Source organism: Equus caballus, chromosome 28 (assembly GCF_041296265.1).
Source record: "Equus caballus isolate H_3958 breed thoroughbred chromosome 28, TB-T2T, whole genome shotgun sequence".
Taxonomy (NCBI): Eukaryota; Metazoa; Chordata; class Mammalia; order Perissodactyla; family Equidae; genus Equus; species Equus caballus.
In genome coordinates, this window is record NC_091711.1 from 13,020,952 (window position 1) to 13,029,177 (window position 8,226).

Sequence of the window (8,226 nt, forward strand, 5' to 3'; positions counted from 1 at the left end):
GCCTGCTCTACTCATAATGGTTTAATGGAAATGGGAGATTTATGAAGTCTTTACAATATATCGTGCAACACTGGCTAAGGGGTAGAAAACACTTAACAATTATAATTAAAATCAATCACTTAAGAATGACCTTTATTTTTCCTCAGGATAGGGAAATCCTTTCGGATAAGCCTGCCTTTGATAAATCCAAGAGCCCCTGGATGCCCACTCAATCAGAAGGACCAGTGGTGTGGTTCCAATCACCTTCCAGAAAGGAAACTGGTGATTCTGATGGGTCCGTTTGTGAACCCATGCTCTGAGGCCATTGCTGCTGTTGCTAATACATTGATGGGAATAATTCATTAATCAGAAGTCAGTTCTGAAAGGGTTAATTACACACATAGCTCCTGCCAACTTACTTTTTCTCTTGAGCTAAGTCCCCCTGCTTCCCCAGAGCCTGGAAAGTAGGGATCCCGTCTACCTATAGTTGACAGGGTGACACCCTCAAAGTTTGTCCAAGAACTCAAGGGTTTTAGCTGCGCTATTGGTAGCAACTATTGTTACTTTAAAAATATAGTTTATACTAAGCTTATTAGTAATGAAGGCCCATATAGACCTACATAGTTGATTTCAGCTTTTAAAAACACTTTGTTTTTCAAACTGCTGGAAATGATTTGACTGAATTCACTGTATTAACCTGTGCTCAGGTGTTATGGAAAACTAATAGCAAGCTCACTGTTTTACAGAAGCTAACTTCTTTTCTTTTTCCTTCAAGCTAGTGTTGGGGGTGTCAGCCATTCTTACAACTCTAGAATGTTTATGCAAAAGAAGAATGATTCAGTCTGGCTGTAGTCATTGTGCTAAGATGAATAAATCCTTTCCTACTTTTGTTTTTCCAGTTCCTCTACTTTCACTTTTTCCCTCGGTGGCTGTTTCCTATTTCAAATGGAGAAAATAACAACACATTAGCAAAAAAACTCAGTTGCCAAGGCAACTCTTTTTAGCTCCCCACCCCAGCATGGAAACTCCTTGACATTCAGAAATTATTCGATTTTCTGTACATTTATCTTCCTACAGCACTAGGTTCATAGTTGGCACTGATCAAGCATTACATAAGAGCTTGACGAAAATTTTGTAATTCCTGCATGCTCATGAATAAACATTTGGTGAATGGTAAAACGGAAAGCCTCAATTTTAAAAAGTGAGTGTCTTGCTGTGGGTCAAATATTTGCTTTAAAAGCACTTAAAAATTTCCTGCAGAATCTCTTGCTCTTTCTTTGAACAAATCCTACTTGCTCCTCCTACGTGAAAGGTTGGTGTTTCCACAAGAGTTCAAATAAAACGGCGTGGTACAAGTCAGTACAGGCTGAATGCCTCTAAGTTCTTTTTGTGGTGGGAAGTGGGTGGAATACATATCCAGTTTTCTCAACACAAAGAATTCCAAATACTTTGAATATTTTAGTGCAAGAATCAAGGTAGGCATACACCTCCTCATTTTGGAACTTTTTCCTTCTCGCTACCCCTTCCCAGTGATATCTTCCCTTCTGGTGTTAAGGCTCTTGGGTGATCGTCAAAAATATAAGGCCAGATGGAGACTGTTTTCACTCTTTTACAGTCTATGCTCTCTTACAACTGCGTTATAATTCAATTATCGTAAAATAAGAAAAATAATTACGTTATAGCCTTGCTACAACATATTCACCAGGAGGCCATATGGAGAGAGAGTGTAAGGGGGCACAGCTTTAAAAAAAGTGCCTGGTCCTATATATATGTTATGCCATCTAATCATAAGTGTGAAAGCAGTTTTTTAAGAAAACATCCCCATTTAATAGACGAAGACACTGAATCTCACACTGGTAAAGCAGCTTTTCCAAGGGCACAGAGCTAGTTATAAGGGAAACCTGCCGTTAGAATCCATGCTTATCTGAGTCCCACATGATACATATAAAGGGAGAAACTGTTCCATGTAAAATGGTGGGGTATTGATATCCTCAGTGTGATTAAACAGCAAATCCTTTGGGAAGGCCTCCAAAATTAATCTGCTTCTTCAAATTTTTTATTCCGGAAAAAAAGTATTTGGTCTTCAAGGATCAACTGAAATCAAGTAGTATTCCTTAACTGCAACACGACCTTATTTCTCTTCTGTAACAACGTATTCAATCCAGACTTCAGTTAATTCCAGACCTATGAATCTACTTGCTGGTCTGCAAACTGGCCTCCGAACATGAGAGCAAAGAGAGACTGAAGAGAGACAGGCCGCTCCAGATTGGCAGGTGGCAGGTTTAACAAGCAAGGGAACTTTAATACGAGCCTTGTCTTGGGCAGCTGCAGGACGAGTAGATCTCCGCACCTGCCCGCCAGAATCTTAGAAATTTATATAAAGACTTTAACTGGGTTCAACCATGTATTCAGTCCAGAGGGTCTCAACAACACCTTACTCTCTGAAGGCTGCGTCCTTGAAATGGCTCCGGCTATGGGAATGGTGGACAGAAGGTACATTCCAAGGACGGAGTTGCGGGTAAGGGGCCTCCGATTGTCCCAGCCCAGCTCACAGATCAACTGGCAGTCACGTCCTCTCGATGACCTCTTCCAATGCCGCTGGTTGATGCCTCCTCAACACCTCAACCTCAACACAGGTAGGCTGTTGAATATTGTGGTTGAGGAACTTTGTCTTGCTTCTGTATATTCATTAGTATTATTTCAAATATGATTGACTTTTCCTGGCAGAGGTTTTGAATTTGAATTCGGTTCATATATGAAATAACTTAATACTTTCCCTATTGATTTATTCTAATCATCTACTGATTTTGGGATCTAAAGGTGAGAATTCCCGGTACTCACATCCATTTTAAGATGAAAATTAACTAAATGCTATCAGGTATGAGGCATCTGCTAGGTGCTGTGAAGGATACAGAGCTGTATGAGGCAAAGAACCTACTCTGAAAGCAGCTTATAATAGAGGAGATAAGAGAAGCACTTGAATATCCAAATTCAGTAGATTTGTGGTGGAACCAGGATTCTGACTTTTTAAAAAACTTCCCATGTGACTTGCACAGTTACCCAGATGGTTTGGGAATCAGTGTCACATGGCTGATGTTAATAACCTTCTGAATGCTACATATAATGTCTTCTTCTGGTGGGAAGGACACTATAAGATAGGATTATTTTATAAGATAAACAGTTCCTATGTTACATGTGCATGCAATAAATACTTGTTGAATATTTATAATTTCATCCTTTTGCTATCATGGTAACTAACCTCCTTTAAATGGGGCACAAAGACAGATACACCATGCTGAAGCTCAAGGCCAATCACTAGCCACTAAGAAACGTCCCAAACCCACAGCTCTCCCCCGACCCGGACTCTGTACGGGAGTGCTTAGAAAAGCCACGAGCCTCAAGCCTTTCCATTTCTTAGCACTTGCTGCTCATTAGAATCACCTGGGAGCTCCAACAAATTGATACTTGGGCCCCAGCCAAGACCAAGTAAATGAGAGATGCCAAGAGGGGCATATTCTGTGCTATTTGTGGCATTGAGCTTTTGGGGAAAGACCCAACTCTGGTGACTAGTTAGGGCCAAGGATACACTTAATAATAAAATGGACACAGTGTCTTGATTCTTCATTGCCTTCTTTATTCCTTCAAGAAGACGTGGCTTGGATGGGGGATGAGAGCAGGGTCGTGGGTGGAGGAGGAGGGGAGCTGCCTGGTAAAGCATGTCTCAAGTGCAAGGCATTATTTTAGGTGTCTATAGATTATGTCACCCAAAAGCTTTAGTAATAACTGTGCATCATCAGTCTTTCAAAAAACCTAGTGAATTCATAAATTTTTAAATTATGAACCAAAAAAATGTTAGAAAATAAATGCTAAACTTAAGAAAATATGCTGAGAAAAAAAAGTTGTAACTAAATTAGAAACTTCCTGTCTTTGGGTAAAATTTATTTAGAACTATTCTAGGAACATATGCAATAGACGTAACTGCAGGCTTAAAACATCTGTGGAGAGGAAGTCACATCAAAATAAATTTAATTATCACTCAGTCATAAAATGCTGGAGGCAAAAGACATTCTAGAGTTCATCCTTCATTTTACAGAGAAGTTAGGCTACTTGTCTAAGGTCACGCAGCTAGCTATTTTGGGAAGTTTTCTCATATACCAGCTAAATTCCTGAAAGAAATGGAAGTAGTGATATCAATTCAGAAGATGTTATTTCAAGAAATCCCACAGATTTTACCTTTGCGCTGAATATTATCGTTGTTTTCAGACAGTATCCAAATTGTTCTGTTTAAGACTTTTTCCATCTGAAGAGTAAAATATTTATGTTTTTAGCCCAGGCTATATAAATGTTTGAATTTATATTAGAAATTGCAACTATTGTGAACCTCAATGTTAACACAAAAAGTGAAAATTGGTAATACAATTTTCCTTCCTATTCTCCAAATCTTGTCCCCACCTCCCACACCCCTCTTTTCCTACCCAGAATTTATGATTTTGGATAAGAAGTGGTAAATTGATATCCCAGGCATGACTGCATTTAAATAACCACTTCTGAAGGTGGTTTATGGAAAAGTTTATGAAGCGCTGGAACTTTGCTGTCAATACATGAGGGTGCACCCAGTGGAAACCACAATGGCTTGGTTCCAAAAGGTAATGGGAAAAAGAACAGTAATCATTTGCAGATAAAAACATTTCCATCAAAACATGAGCAGACTATTTGTGGGGTGTGTTCAGAGTTAACTGTAAGACAAAATATCTTATCTCATCATTTAAAATAAAAGGGAATCATTCCAAGATCCACAAAGATGAATGGATGCAAATCACAACTGCTGGGGTTATTGATGAAAACATTTGCTGGCTCCAAGGCCATGCGGCCTCAGCCGTTATATTCAGATGCCATCGGTCTGTGTCTCTGTGTGGCAAAATTTACTCATGAGACGATGAAGGAAGATTCTTCAGTTCTTGGCAGCTCCATCTTCTCATGAAATCATCACTTCTTCCTGTCTTCTTTTGGGACAGAATGGCCTTTACGTTACCAGGAACCACTTCTTGCTCATGCCATTGCATCTTCATGGTCTTCACAGACAATGTCTAGAGTCTCATGTCACCAAACTGATAATCTGCTTTAGGTTTATTTCCCAATGGATTGGCCAATCACCTTTGTGTTTGTTTTATTTCTCCAGAGACTGAGTGTCCACCTTTATTTTCCCTTCCTTATCTTTTCTCCATATATTTTTAGTAATTCCTTCTCTCTCTTCTTCTCCATGTATTTCCTAAGCTAATGCCCACTCTTAGATTTTCAGGCAACTGACACATATTCTACAGGACATGAAGGTTTTTGCAGCCGTCTTGTGAAACACACACATGCATGCATATGCACATGTACACACATGCAGACAATCCTATCCTCCCTTCCTCACTAGTACTCAATTATGTGCAATGCTTTGGATTGAATTAGTCCATATTTTGTGGCTACTTTGGCTATATTTGATTAATCATTCCTGTACCGAAGGCAATGTGACTATGAGCACTATACTCTTTTATTTGTAGTTCCTATCTTTCTACTTAGTTTAATTGATTCAGTAGTAAACTGAATGGCAACACTTATTAGCACTATAGTGAAAATAATAACTTATGTTTTTGGAGCATTTTGTTTTACTTCAGTGAATTCAAATTCAGTGAATTTGCTAAAAATAGTGTTGCTACCAATTTGACAAATTTACCAAGTGTTTCAATTTACCAAAATTATGTGTCTTTTAACTGTTTATAAATATTATAGCAATTTATAACAGGATGGTTTAACATCTGCCTGATGTTGGCTGGGCTTGCTCAAGTGTCTGTGATCAGAGGGCAGCTTGGGTGTAGACTGTAGAGTGTAAGCCGTGCAATGTTGACTGTATTAGTTTTCTATTTCTGCTATAAAAATTATCTCAAATTAAGTGAAATGTTCAAATAGTTAAAAGAAACAAAACTTTTGTAAATTGCTACTATTGGGAAGTTGGCAAATGGACTTTTAAGATTTAGTCATTTAGCCAATTGACTTGCAGTGAACTGGCTTTAGAAAATTTGATTTTGGCAAATTGATGCTTCCCTTGCAGATACATTATGTCATTTGAACTTTACAGCAATTCTGATTTATTATTCTGCAATGATTCTGAATAATTTTTTTTTTGTAATGGCAAGTGAATGAAATCATATCTAGTTTTCTTTTGTTTTGCAGGGGAAGATTCGCCCTAAGTTAACATCTGTTGCCAATCCTCCTCCCCTTTTCTTCCTGTTTTCCTCACCAAAGTCCAAGTACATAGTTGTGTATGGTTGTAAGTTCTTCTGGTTCTTCTATGTGAGCCACCACCACAGCATGGCCACTGACAGATGAGTGATGTGCACCCAGGAACCAAACCCCAGCTGCTGAAGCAGAGTGCAGGGAAGTTTAGCTCCTAGGCTGTCAGGGCTGGCTCGTCATAGCTAGTTTTCTTAACACAAATTATTCCAAGCACTGTGAATCATCTCAGGATGCACACATATTGCCAGTTTGTCCCATAATTGGTAATGTGAAATCTTATCACTTGGCTAAAGTGCCATTTGCTAGATTTTCCCATTGTTAAATTACTTTTTTCTCTTTGCAATGCATAGCAATCTACATGAGAAATATGAGAATATGTAAATATTCTGTATCTCAACAAAATTTCAACCAATGGTTTTAGCATCCACTGCTGATTCTTACTTAAATCAGTTATTACTTTGGTGGCTGCACAAAGATGGTTTTCTAATTCTAACATTCATTCTGCATTTATTAGTTGGCGTTCTTCTATGAAGACGTTTTCTCTCACCCTTCTTTCTTTGGCGTCACTTTGGACACATCACATGGATTCCCTTTTTTTTTTTTATAATTCATTATCATCATTATTCTTTCTGATGCTGAAATTATCCCAAATTTAGCTTTAGGATAGCTCTTGTGTCCTTCTGACTTGTCTCTATCAGTTTTTGAGCCCCCCTCTGCTTTATGACACAATAAAATGCTTCAGGCTCATCTTGTGCTCTCTCTGCCCTAGATCTGGAACCATTAATTTTTTTAAAGAGACTGGGTGTGGAATGGTGTTCAGAAACAAAAATCTAACACTAAGCCTTTTCATTGCTACTAGGCTGTTGCTTCTAGGACCCTGCCGAGGTCACAACTAGAAACATATTAAAATAAAAAATGAATTCATATGGACAGTTCTATTTTAAATTAAGCAACATAGAGTTCTTTAACCTCAGCCATTCCATTCCATCTTCTTTCTCCCTCAGTGAGAACTCTGATTCCCCAAACAATGAGATATTTATTCATTTGCTTTATCATGCAATTTTAAGTCCATGGTATTTTGCTTTTTTCTCTCTGAGATATTCTGTAAACATGCACTGTGAGAAGTTTCATTTAGTATCTTTGTTGATTTATATGATCTTTTAAAAGGATGTTTAAACAAATTTGGATTTAAGAGGACTTCATTATTCTATGGGGACATAGAAAACTACACACTGCCTTTTCAAGCTGTTAAAACTCAAGTTGACCTGCATTTTTTCAATTCACATTTCATTATTGGACAGAGAAACACTTGGTTGGCCACTCCCAATCTCAAGGGATGAGAGAAGTGCAAATCTACCAGGTGCCTAGAAGGAGAACTGGAATGCTACTGATGACCACATCAATCTCAATGACCAAAAATACTTCTAAAATATACAACCAACCAGTCTTTGTTAAGGCTTAGCTATTCTCTTAGACTGCGTTGCCCAGAAAACAAAGCCTGAGGCAAAATCTTATGTAAATTTTATTAGGGAATACAGAGAAGCTGGTGTGGGTGAAAAGGAGAATGAGGCAGAGAAGGGGTGAGAACCAAATGAGGATGTATTCTGAGCTGGCCTTGGTATCACTTGGTATCAAATGCAACTGATTACTCACTCTTGAAGGATCTCCTGCCAATAAGCCATACTAAATTACTGCTTTGGGGGCCCCCCCCATGGCCAAGTGGTTAAGTTCGCGTGCTCTGCTTCCGCGGCCCAGGGTGTCCTTGGTTTGGATCCTGGGCGTGCACATGGCACTGCTCGTCAGGCCATGCTGAGTTCGTGTCCCTCATAGCACAACCAGAGGGAACTACAACCAGAATTTACAACTATGTACTGGGGGGCTTTGGGGAGAAGAAGAAGGAAAAAAAAAGAAGATTGGCAACAGATGTTAAGGTCAGGTGCCAATCTTTAAAAACTAAAAATAAATTAC